The following is a 12,872-nucleotide window of genomic DNA, read 5'->3' as shown; positions in this document are numbered from 1 at the left end:
CCATGCTGTGTATAGTGCTTGCTAGCGTTTGCTCTTACCTACGTTTTTCAGCATCAATGGGGGGGGACGGACTTAGAACTGATCCCCTGCGGATATTGAGAAACAGATGTCATAATAGCACTAGAACAGAAGGAAGGTTGCTTTTTTAAAAAATAGCATAGTCTAAGAGTGACCCCTTCCTTGTTGCTGGGCCCATAATGAATTTTCAGCTAAACCAGTCCTGTCCCATCCTTCAGGCTGGATGAGACCCATGGATGACCCTCCATGTCTAGCCTCTCAACGGCTGTTTGCTGTTACCCCTGGCGAAAGCTCCCGGGTGTTTCTGAAGGCAAAAAAACCCTCACCTGGAATTGAGCTCTGGTTTGAAGCTAAAGGGAGGAAGTGGCACTGCAGGTCAAACCTCAGAAGCCTCTGTGCTGCAAGGTTGGAAGACCAGCCATCGTAAGATCGAATCCACGCGACGGAGTGATCTCCCGTCGCTTGTCCTAGCAGTTTGAAAGCATCTAAAAATGCGAGTAGATAAATAGGGACCACCTCGGTGGGAAGGTCATGGCGTTCTGTCTCTAGTCGCGCCGGCCACGTGGCCACGGAAACGGTCTTCGGACAAACGCTGGCTCTACGGCTTGGAGACGGGGATGAGCACTGCCCCCTAGAGTCAGACACGACTGGACTCAATGTCAAGGGGAATCTTTACCTTGAACCTTGGAAGTGAAAGGAGCACAGCTAGGTTTTGTTTTCAGACTTGTAAAGGCTCCTCTGCTCCCTCTCTTAGGAAGCACTCCTCTGTGCTTCCTGGGGGAGCAGCTCAGGAAGATGATGGGGTCTGGGTGGGCAGTGGGGTGCAGGCAGTTGTTTGCTAGACCTGTGTCTCAGGAGACACGGGTTCAAATCTGCTTGCTAGTGAACCGAGCTGAATATGGGCTACACCCTCAGAGCTCAAGCTTGCCTTCCCAAGTCGTTGGGGGGACAAACGGAAACCGTTAAAAGAAAGGAGGGATATAAACGAATCACGAAAGAACCTGGAATGATCCCACTGGGCAGTATATTGATGGACCATGAAATTTAGGGAAGGATGGGAAAATGCTGCAAGAATCATATAAAATCTTAGATTATTTCTGAATAAATGCTTAAAAGTGGATACTGATCCCGCAGATAAGGAAATCTTACTCTATATATTAAGGGCGTTAAAATATTACTATTCAGGACAATTCTCACACTTCCTGTAACACTCAGAAAGGGCTGTCAGTGTCTAAGGATTTGGTCCATCAGAGGCAGAGTTCCCAAGAGTTTCAGGACTTGGAAGAAGGTGACCAAGGAAAGAGGTCTTCATTGAACCGACTGTCAAGAACAGCTGTTGGGTGACACCCAGGAGCCTCGACAGGGCCATCGCAGTCTCCCCAGGTTGCAGGCCCATCCGCCTGCGTTTTTGCCACAGGGGGGGCTGATCAACAGCACCACTCCGAAGCCTTGCGAAATGGCCCTGCCGTTGTCAGCCGTGGGGCGCGGATCTCTTTGATGGGGTTACACATGTTGGTGGACTGTGATTTAGTGAAGGGAGTTTTCTGGGAAAGGAAAGGAAACCACTTTTTCTGGTCCTGGGGAAGGTTCAGAATCCTTGCAGGTTCTCGGTGGGTGAGGGAAAGACTTCGCAGGGATAAGAACTTTGTATGTGTGTGGGAAACTGGGTGTCCTTGAAATAGCTGGATGATGTCATCTTAGGTTAACGATGGCCACTGTTCTGGTATAGTGCAGTCCACATTTTTGAAACTGGCCCGCAGTGTGGGATGTTGTGCGCCAGAAGAAAAGCCAACGGACAGCGTCTTGCCAGTTTTGCCTTGTGTTCTCATCTAACCCTTGGATCTCCGATGCTCCTGACCTAAAGACTGCCTGTCACTCTATTTTTTTTGGTCTAAGTCAGTCCGAAGAGCCCCCATGTGTCTTGCCCAAAGCAAGGCATAGCTCTGTCCTCTTCCAGACAAGCTCTTTCCCTGCTGAGAGAGGGAAGACTGTAAACCTCTGCAGCCTCCGCCTTGCAAACCAAGGTGGTGGTTGCAAAAACTGGGGTAGAAATAGTCTGCAGGGCCATGCATTCACCTCGACATTTCTAAAGCGGTGCTCCCTAGTGGCTAGATTTTCGTGGGGCTGGAGGCTGAGTCAACCTCTTCCAAGGTTAACTGAAGGCAGAGCTGCAAACAGGCGCCTGGGGGACCGTGATGGAAGGGTGCGGAGTCACTGCTGTCCAGAAAGCCTCAGGACGTCTGTCCTGTGAACTCTGGTGCCTTTGCAGCCTCTGACGTATGGTGCCTTTGCAGCCTCCGTTATAATCCAGCGTTCCCAGAAAGCCAAAAGGTTAGGGAGTGCCTTGTATTAAAACATACCTCGGGCATTATGAAAACAGTTCCGCTGAAATAATTGCCCTTTGGTCATCTTGCTGGAAAAGTCAGGGATGCTGGGGAAATGGAAGGCAGCAGGGGAAGAGGAAGACAGGACACGAGAAGGACTGACTTGTAAAGGAAGCCATGACATTAAGTCTGCCAGATGTGATATAGGACCCTTGGAGGTGGTTGAAATTGTCCCAAATTGGAAGTGCCTTGATGGGACATAACAAGAAGAGGCAAGGCGGTGGGGACCGTCGGCTCGATTGGTAAAGGGTGTTTGTTTGCACTCGTTTGTCTGTCCCTGTCAACTCCGAGCGGCTCGTGCCAGCCATTGCAAGGCCGCCTGTCTGCCGCGCATCTTGGCCGTTCATCTTGTTCGAGAAGCCCAGAAAAGAGGAGCCCTCTCCCTGGAGGTGGGGGGGAACCCAACCCTTTCCCTTCGGCATTCTGCTTTTCTCTGTCATTGTCCGCTTGGCTGGTTCTCGCCTCCTGTTCATAGCAATATTTATAATCATCTAAAGGAATCAAGGCGTCGAGGGGGCACGGCTGTTTTTAATTAAAAGCCTTGTGCCTGGATCGTGAGGCCTCGTTCCGGCTGGTGGGCGAGGCGCCTCTTGCCCAATCTGTCGGTCATGGCGTGGCGGGAGAAGAACAGCAGAATGGGGTGGGGTGGGGGGGCCGTGACGAGTGTCCCCCGCATACCCCTGGATGTGCAGATTGGCCGAGAGATGGGCAGAAGAAACTTGGAACCGGGGGGGGGGATCTGTTTCCTTTTGCAGCATGTCCCTTGCTGATTAAAATGCGATGCTTATTTCAACACGAGAAGGGGCCTGTGCGTGGCTGGGATATTTTGGGCAATATTTATATGCATCTGGCATGGTGGGTGTTCGGCTCCCCAGTCCTTCCTGGCTGTCGGGGAGTTTCAAACGGCACGCCACTCCTCCTGCGACCCCCCCACATCCCCCCCCCCTGCTCCTTTGCCACCTCAAACCGAAGGATCTGAAGCATCCCCCAGAGGTTTCAAAACAGCTTGTTAAGGATTATTTTAATGTGATTTTGTATGGTGTTTTTATTGCCAGCTTAGCTAGCTTGAGGGCTTCCGCCTGAGTGGAAAGTGGGATCGTCGTGGTCATCATCCTAGAATTGCAGAACTGGAAGGGACCCCCTATGGATCATCGAGTCCAGCCACTCTCAAAAGAGGCACCGTGGAGGGAATCAAACCTCTGGCTCCGCAGCCAGAAACCTCAACCCCCTGAACTATCCAGCAGTTCAGCTCCTGCAGTACCTGAAATGGCCATCTGAAGTGATGGCGCCAGAGCGCAGTACAGGATATAGAATCAATTGGCTGCCTCCTGGATTCTTGCCAGTATAATTACCCATAATTTCAAGCCGAATCCTTTCCTTGACCTCCCTGGAGACTCTTGCTCTTCCCTGGTGGTCTTTTCCCATCCAAGTAATGCCCGGCCTGAAGCACATCCACCCACCCAGTTATCCATAGCATCTGTGTATTGTCTGCCTGTCTCTCTTTCTCTCTGATGTGCATAATTTTGGAGTTACTGTGCTAACTCGAGAGTTTACCCCTAGGTCTTGGGACCGGTTCCAGAATTTACAGGAATGGTTTTCGATTGACCTGGTAACTTCATCTGCAAGGATGTATTCTCTAATCTGGATTTCAGGAAATCCCCACAAACACATGAATTACCCCTGAACCTTTTGCTTTAAGAGCATTTTTTTGAGGAAGGCAAGCATCACGCCGGCTCATGGCGTTTGAAACCTGGTGGCTTCTGATGGTGCCGGCTTTGGGAACCCCACTGAACTGATGCAGAGGATCAGAACTTGGGGGAAGAGAGGTGCAGACTGGAGGTGTCAGTTTCACAAAGGTGCACTGAATCTGCTCCAAGGTATAACCTGATCTTTAACCAGTGGCTTAGACATCTGGTTATGGAGCCAGAGGTTGGGAGTTTGATTCCCCCCACGGTGCCTCCTTGACAGGGACTGGACTGGATGATCTTACAGGGTCCCTTCCAACTCTGCAGTTCTAAAATAGTTTTGTATTGGGGGTTTTGTGAAGTTCTGATCAAAACCCAGAGCAAAAACACTACTCATGCAAAATGCAAATCACCCGCTACCTTCCTCTCTTACCGCCAGCCCGAATTTTGAATTTGTTGTGATAGTTCAACAAATTCTGCACACCTGCAAAGTGGAGGCTGGAAGGCCATAATTTTTTAAGGCGAGCTGGCAGCTTCATAATTAAAACCAGAGCATCATTAGCAGTTGTTATTCCACCCCCCCTCCCCCGCCAGGAGCTTTCTGTAGCTCTGGAAGCTGCAATTAATCTTGCTTTTGTTTGGCAAGTGGTCAGCGGGAGGGCAAGCGCCCGGTATTGATTTTCAACTTGATTTCTTTGATCCCGGGCTGGCCTGGGATGTGATTAGAAAGACCAAGCGGGCTGTATGGGGTCTGCTGGGACCATCAGATATATTGCCAGGAAGAAGAGGGAGTCGAGAAGGTTGGCATTGGGGTGGCCTGAGTCACGACAATGCCTGATAAACTGAGGACCATTGAAAGACAGCGCCTTTATCTACAGCCTGGGGGAAAGTGGGTGCGGTAAAAGAGGCTGAAAGAACAGGTTGATTCCCACAAAGTTGTGCAAGGAAATCAGAAATGTTTTGGGGTTATGACTTAAACAAAATTTTGCAGTCCGGGAGCAGGGGAGGCAGTGACTGGCTGACCGTGTGCCCCCTGCGGAGTCTTAACATCCAGCTGCCGATGATGGAGGATGATGGGCAGTGAAAAGAACGGGGGTGGAAACTTATAGGTCACCCTTTTATTCTTGGTTCTTTGTTTTGAACCCGTCTTGCAGTAGAGGGCCCTTCAGAGACGGAAGAGGTGTCCGCGGAGGCCTTTAGCAAGGAAGGGCTCTCCTCTGGCCAAGCGTCCAGGCAAGGACTTTTGTTATCCGGCCCTTCTCCTCTGGCATCTCTGAAACAGCTGTACTGAGGTCCAGAGCGCTGCAGAGGGCGGTAAAGGCTCTGCTGTGTTCGGCTTCAGGCGAGGAGCGTCCACCCTTAGCCGTCTTTGGAAATCTTGAAAGATTGCACATTTCCCCTTAAACGGCCGAATCTCCTGGGGCTCCTTTGTCACCCTTACGGCAGGGCCTAACGGCCTGCAATCCAATTAACGCTGCACCTTGCAAGCTCCTCCGAGCTTCGCGGGGGTGGGGAGGCTGCAGGGCTGTTGGCGCTCCGCAGCAAGTGATTTGTCAATGTTTCATTTCCGAAAGGGAGGCGTGTAGAGTGGGGGGGGGGGCTGAGCCACCCCTCTCTGATCGTGGAGATGCAGCAGGAAAAAGCTCTGGGTCACTCTTAAAGGCTACAAATCTATTATTTCGTTCTAGCAAGAAATTCTCTCTGTTAGTAATTCACATGCTTGTTGCTGACCCTACCCTTAGGCAGGGTGTGATGGCTTTGGGTGTCGTGAAAGGACAGGAATTGTTTAGTTTGACTGTGCTTTTACTGCTTGGGGGAGAGGTCCTGGTGGGATTTTATATTTCATGACAAAATAAGTATCAAAGGTGTTAACACATGTAGCACACATTTAGAAGTAGTGCTCCTTCAAGTAGGGAAAAATCATCTGTTTGTCGCAGCATGTGCTTTCTCTTTACTTCTGGATCTTGTATTCAGCCATTCTTTGTTTTGTGATGGGTGACTAAAAGGTAAACAGTAGCTTACTTTGGATGTATTCTAGCTAAGGTAGGCATCTCTGAGGAATTTTCCCATTACCTGGGGTGAGAGTATTTTCTGTTGTGACATTCCCATACAATGACCTCTTAAGGGTTTTCCGCTTCTAACAGCAGCTGGAAGGTGGACTTTCCACGATAAATTATTGCAAAACTTGTTATAATCTAAGTATTCTGGGGTGTCTTGGTCTTGAGTGGGCAATGGAGAGCCAATAGCTTCGCAAAAGCCCTGCCCCTTAGCGCCGATGAAGCCTGCAGGCACTGGTTTATTGATACAGATTTAACCTTCATTTTTCAATTATTCTTACAATGTCACCGTGGGAATTATAATGATAAGCACCTAGTGGTTGAAAACATTCCACAGCACCCTTGCATGCTCTGTCCATTCTAGAGGACATTAATGATGGGATGTTTTTGATGTCTAGGACTACAAATCCTATCATTCTCTAGTCGAGGAATTCTACCTAGCCTACACATACCTCCCAGACCTCCATGTGGCTCACCTGGGAGAAAGGGCCTAAATTGTAATGCTTTGGGGGGCTAAGCTAGGCCTAGCTTCACCAGAAGCTTCCTGTTCCTGCCCCAGTGCTTGCTGGGAGATTCCTTTCTGAACAGCAAGCTGGGAGGAGCTTTGCCTAGCTGGGGCCTCAGATGCAGTATAAGGGACTAGTCCTCCAACGTAGGCCTTTTCTCCCACGCGGTCCACTTTTAGGTGTCCGTCAGGCAGAGACGAGAACTCCCAGAGTGAGGAATGGCGGGTTTTGAAATCCAGGAATCCATCTCAAAGGCCATGTCACAGAAGAGCAGCCGGTTTTCCTTGAAGAATTAGCTTTCTTGCTTCAGGAAATGGGCACCCCATTGGTTAAGGAAATAAAAATGCAGCTAGTTGCTTTTGCACGTTGAACACGGAATTGCTCCAGAGGTTTCCCTTGCAGCGCCAGGCCTGTCGGAGGCCCCATGTTTTCAGCACACGAATGACATTTTACACTCCAGGTGAAATTGCGACAAGACAAGGACGCCTCCCCACCCCCAACTTGACTTCTTCCCCACTGGCTTCTCTCTCCCCTCACCCCCCAAGCCCCCAAAGCTCTTGTTCCGGCAAATCCTTTCCCGCCGTTACTGGAGCGGAAAGAACGCGCTCAGCGCTGCGCACCGCTTTGCCGGAGGCGCCGGGCGACTCGAGCGGTGCGCGGCCCAGATACGGGGCCAGCGACTCGCCGGCCCGCCGCAGCTGAGCAGGCCCGGTTGACAGGTCTTGGCTTACCCCCCCGCTGCGGTGCGGAGAAAGCCAGAGTAGCTGGTTTTCGGATTTCCGGCTAGCAGCGCCCGACTCCTGTGCCTACGTCTGAGATGCAATTTTATACATGAGTGCCTTTCCTTAATCCCCCTGCTTTGGAGCAGAGAGACGGCAACACAAGTCAGCTTTGGGTCCAACCGGTCCTGAATAGCCACATGGGGCTTTTCGGAGAGCAACGGGCCGAGAAAGCACTGATGAATCCTCCCCAAATTGATTCGTGTCCTTCCTTCGGACTGGCCATCTTAATTCTCTCTTTGCTAAGGACAGTTCCTCCAATTTTTCTGCTCTTCTGGTCAGTCACCACCTGTTTTCCAAAGTTAAAAACGTCCGTTGTTAACAATTTAGAAGCGGCCGCGTTGGCCCTATACCAAAGTCCCCAAGCCCCATGGGGGCTGTGCTTTTATTAGGCCAAAGAAGAAAGGCTTCGAAAACATCACAAGCTTTCAAAACCTACAAGTCTCTACTTTCGAGCAGCGATGTTAAAAAAAACCAGGATTGAGATCAGAGCGGTGTGGTTTGCCGTGGGCAGAGTGAGCATGGGAGCAGTTGGTAGGTTGGAAATAGAAGGATGCCAATGACCTGGATCCAGTTCAGAAGATGATCAGGGGACTGGAATCCAAGCCCTAAGAGTGAAAGAACCGAGCGTGTTTAGCTTTGTGAAAAGAGATGGGATTGCCCTTTTCAAATACTTGAAAGATAGTCCTCCAGAGGAGGGGCAGGATCTGTTCTCCATCATCCCAGAGTGCAGGACACATCATCATGGGCTCAAGGTACAGGAAGCCGGATTTAGGCTGAATGTCAGGAAAAACTTCTTAACTGTTAGAGCAGTACGACAAGGGAACCAATGACCTGGAAAGGTGTTGGGCACTCCAACACCGGAGGCATTCAAGAGAAAACGACACCCATCTGTCAGGTCTGCTTTGATTTGGATTCCTGCCTTGAACTGGGGGGGGGGTGGACTCGATGGCCTTTGAGGCCCCTTCCAACTCCATGATTCTGTGATACCATCATAGATATTCAGCAGGGATGTTCTCTTTTCCCCAGATTGTTCAGGATGACACCCAGGGAGCCCCATGAGAGAGTTGAGCAGCTCTCATAACATCTCAGTGCAATGCAGACAAGGTGGCTTGACCAGCTCTGTGTCAAGTCTGTTGCCCTCCTGGTTAGCCCCGGGCTACCTTCTGTAGCACCTTCCCTTGCTGAAACGAAAATCCTTTAGCCTCACTCCTCTTCTGAAGCCGGGAATCCCCAGTTGAAACATCCGTGACTGATAGCCGTCCTGGGCTCTCTTTAAAGACTTCCAGTGAAGTGTTCACTGTCTTCTGAAGGAGACGTTACTTCACTCCCAAAACTGCAGAAAACATAGTTGCTCCATCTTCCATGTCACACCCGTACAGATAACCCCCCAAACTGACATATCGCTATTCATTCTTCTCTAAGGTAAACATGGCCAATTCCCTCAACCTTTCCTCGCGGGGCTGTGTTTTCAGACGTCTTACCATCCTGATCACTCTCCTGTGAATGGGTTTCAGCTTCTCAATATCTTTCCTAAATGGTGGGATCCTGAACTGGATCCAGGAGCCTGTGTGAGGTCTTCATTTTTTGCAATCTGTTGGAAGTACTTATGTGCAAAAGGCTTGTGGCACTTCCCTGCATGCAGACCAGAGACAAACAGCAAGTATGAGATGACTGGCTGAGGGATCCACCAGAGGTGAATAACCTATTCAGTGCTTTTGGAAATCCACGCAACCAAGCAGAGAGTGCCATAGTTTAGCTGTGCAGAAATTCCCGCGTATGCAAGGATGCTGGTTGAGTCTAACAGCAGATATTCTGCAGAAATGGGGGGAAATGGACTTTTGGATGTTTATTCTGCCTGTGTGTGTGTGTGTGTGTGTAAGTGCACCCACACCACAGTGAAGTCGCACTGACAGGATGATCCTTTTGCTTGTCTGCTGAGATGCAAGGCCCGCTTTGTTCAGCAAGGCTTCCCTCCAGGAAAGTGTACTTAAGATTCGCATCCCCAGCGTAGCTTCCCGTGTTTTCAGCTCCTCGGCTATTTTTGGAATTAATGGAGTCCCTAATTCGACATTCAAACAGCTAACAGCTTAATGATTGCCCAAAGAGCCCTAGGAAAAGCTTCTGGAGCCGAGAGGCCGTGCAGGAATATCTAATGGCTGCTTCTGCAGAGTCGCGGCGTCATCCGGCAAAATAATCAGGTGCAGCAGAAGGGGAGACGGGATTCGGAAGCGCTAGGAGAAGGCAGCCTCGCGGAGCGACAACACAGCCGAGCAGAAGGTGGATGCAGGCAGGATCCTTAAAACCTGATGGGAGGGGTTAAGACATTAGAGATGTCCTCAAAACGTAAAATGTAGCTTTTCATCAGTCTCCCTAATTTTGTCCACCTTCTGTTGGCCAAAAGTTAGATTTGTAAGCCCCTGCGGACAGCGAACTGTGTCAGCAGCAGGAGTAGATAAACAGCACTGTATAAGTAATAATACACAGTAATATGTGAAGAAATTTAAATGGTTAGAACTTTTCAATACCTGGGTTCAGTCATCTGTCCAAACAAAGACGGGAGCCTGAAAATCAGAAGAAGGCTAAGACTCAGAAGAAATCAGAAAAAACATTCTCAAGTGTAAGGATGCGTCGCTGGAGATCGAAACCCCGATCGTGGAGATGATGGCATTTCCAGTTTAACCATGTGCTGATGTGAAAGTGGGAAGAAAGCTGACAGGAAGAAAAAAACAATTTGTTTGAAATGTACATTATGTGCTGCTATGTATCCCCAGTTCTGCTGTAAGTCATGTGGTGGTGGGGGCCGTAACACTTAAAAGAATGAGAGAAGCATTTGGAATATAGATTTATTGCAGAATGCTAGGGATTTTCCTAGATCCGAGAGAGGGAGGAGCCGCAGAAAAGGGCGAAGGGGGAAGGAATAAAGGTCAAATAAATAAATAAATCCTAAAGTGCAGAAAGATAATGGAATACTTTGATCTTGCAATGAGAAACAGGATGGAGATCATTACAGCTGATCATTCAAGGCGAAGAAGAAAAAAAATCAATGGAAGTAGAAAAGCAGGAAGCAGAATTTCTCAGCTGGAGAACCGGTTGGAATGGAACATGGCTGTTTCGCAGGAGGAAGGAGGAGACGCACCCATCACTCAGGGTGACGGCCTGTGCTTTGGGTAAAAAATGGTGGCCAGGCACTAAACCTGAGCAGAGACATTTTCTGCCTTTTTGCATGATGAAAATCCATAAAAAGATGGGAAACTACAGGTCCACAGTGCTGCAGGGAAAGGGGACGTAACTGGCTGCTTGGGGTTCAAGGTGCGTCAGATTCAGCCCTCTGGACCTGATGTTTCCAAGCCCCTCCATGTGTGTGTGCAAGCACAGAAATTCTATCTGCGCGGCTGCAGCTCAGGTTCACAAATGGAGAACTTTTGAGCTTCAAAGACCTTTTATTCAAAGGGGATCGATAAATATGGATATCTGCCCAAAGGCGGGGACAGACTGGAGATGATGAGATAAACCATCAAGGACCCACTAGACTGGATCAATTTTGGCATTGTCTCCTCCCTGTCTGTCGGAGTCAGGAACTTTTGCTGATCCATTCCCTCGGCTTGCCCAGCGATCTGCCGATAGGCCCTAATCAATCCTCAGTGGACTGAAAGCATCTTTAATTGGAAGCAGCGTTGTTTACGGCACCTGCGTCCAAGGTCAGGATCGCCACAGTGGCATCCAACCTCTGGAGGGACAGAGGTGAGCACCGTTCTGCTGTACCCAATGGCATCATCAATTAAGTTCGGACATTTGCAAAGCTAAGAAGGCCAGTGTAATTCAATGCCTTCTTAAAAAAAAAAAAAGGGGCTGGCTCACGGTATTTTTGCACAAAGGCTTCTCCAGTAGGATTGGCGTAAAGCAGGGACTGCTGAAGAACAAAAGTCTTGCTACTTTGATTTTGCCTTGTAGAATTTTCTTTGTTTGCACATTCTCTCACACTTTTTATTACGCTTGGCCAAATATGATCACACTCTTCTGATTTTGTGTGCGCACGTGAGGTTGTGGAAGAATGATGGACGGATGTACTGACGTTGAGTGGATAGGTCGCACTCTTAGAACAATGTGTTGCACTCACACACGTATCTAGCTCCACATTAACAGGAGGCTTTTTTTCTCCTTCATAGAGATCTGGAAATGCACACACAGAAAAGGCCACAGACCTGGGACTGGAGGGGATCAGAATGTCTCCTAAAGACTACAAGGCAGAGCAGCTATGACCTGTGACCCCTTTGACTTTCATCCTTCAGAAGGATCTAGACAGACTTGAACCTTGGGCCCTATCCAAGAAGATGCAGTTCAGTGGTAGGGAAAGTAAGGTCCTGCACTTAGGCAGGAGAAACCAGAGGCACCACGAGTACAGGAGAGGGGAGTATCTGGCTCAACAGAATGCCTAAAAGAACTAGGTATGTTTAGCTTGACGAAGGGAAGACCGAGGGGAGACGTGATGGCCGTCTTCCAAGATCTGAAGGGTTGCCACAGGGAAGAGGGCATCGATTGAATCTCCACGGCGCCCGAGGATAGGACAAGAACCAATGGGTGCAAACTCGTGAGAGGGAGATCCAACCTGGAAATAAGGAGGAATTTCCTGACGGTGAGAACCATGAAGCAGTGGAACAGCTGGCCTCCCAGTGTTGTGGGTGCCCCATCGCTGGAGGTTTTCAAGAAAAGATGGGACAGCCATCTGTCCGGGATGGGATGAGGTCTCCTGCCTTGGGCAGGGGGTTGGACTAGATGACACTACCCCCAAAGTTGCCGATTCTATGACTTGAGATACAGAGCAGATCAAAGAGCTTCTGTGCATCATCAGGTGTCAGGAGGGGACCCTGGAGACCGAGATCATCCACCCTCTTGTCTTTCCGATCATCACGTAGGGGTGTGAAAGCTGGACAGGGAAGAAAGAGAGCAGGAGAAAAATTGAATCGTTCGAAATGTGCTGGAGGAGAGCTTTGTGGATACCCTGAACGGCCAGAAACACAAACAAGGGGGTCCTTGGATCAAATCGATCCTGAATGATCTCTGGAGGTAAAAAAAAGGACAAAAATTGAGGCTGTCCTGCTTTGGGCAGAAGGCCACAGGAAAAGAGGTGAAGACTAAATGTGAGATGGATTGAATCCCTAAAGGAAGCCATGGGCTTGGGTTTGCAAGAGCTGAGCAGGGCTGTTGAGGACAGGGCATTTTGGAGAGCGCTCGTTCATAGGGTCTCCGGTACGTGGAGGGCGATTTGACAGCCCATAACCCCAACAGGTGGCACTTTAGAAGGAATGTTCCTCCCCCCCCTTCCTGCAGTGGATGAAAGGTCTCGGCAGCTCCCCTAACGTCTCCTCCAATTATGTAAGAAGGTGCCTGTTCTAAAATTAAAAAAAAAAAAAAAAAGGGAGACAAAAGGGACAGGCGGAGA

General features: G+C 49.5%; 1 protein-coding gene across 1 annotated transcript in view; it reads left to right on the top strand.

Annotated features, from left to right (window-relative positions):
* The window catches only part of TMEM132E (transmembrane protein 132E), a 167,269-nt gene that overhangs the window by 941 nt on the left and 153,456 nt on the right, over positions 1 to 12,872 (top strand). The window lies entirely within an intron of this gene.

The sequence above is a fragment of the Pogona vitticeps genome, chromosome 7 (assembly GCF_051106095.1).
Source record: "Pogona vitticeps strain Pit_001003342236 chromosome 7, PviZW2.1, whole genome shotgun sequence".
Lineage (NCBI taxonomy): Eukaryota > Metazoa > Chordata > Lepidosauria > Squamata > Agamidae > Pogona > Pogona vitticeps.
Note: the sequence above shows the minus strand (reverse complement) of the source record. Positions and strands in the feature narration are given on the sequence as shown.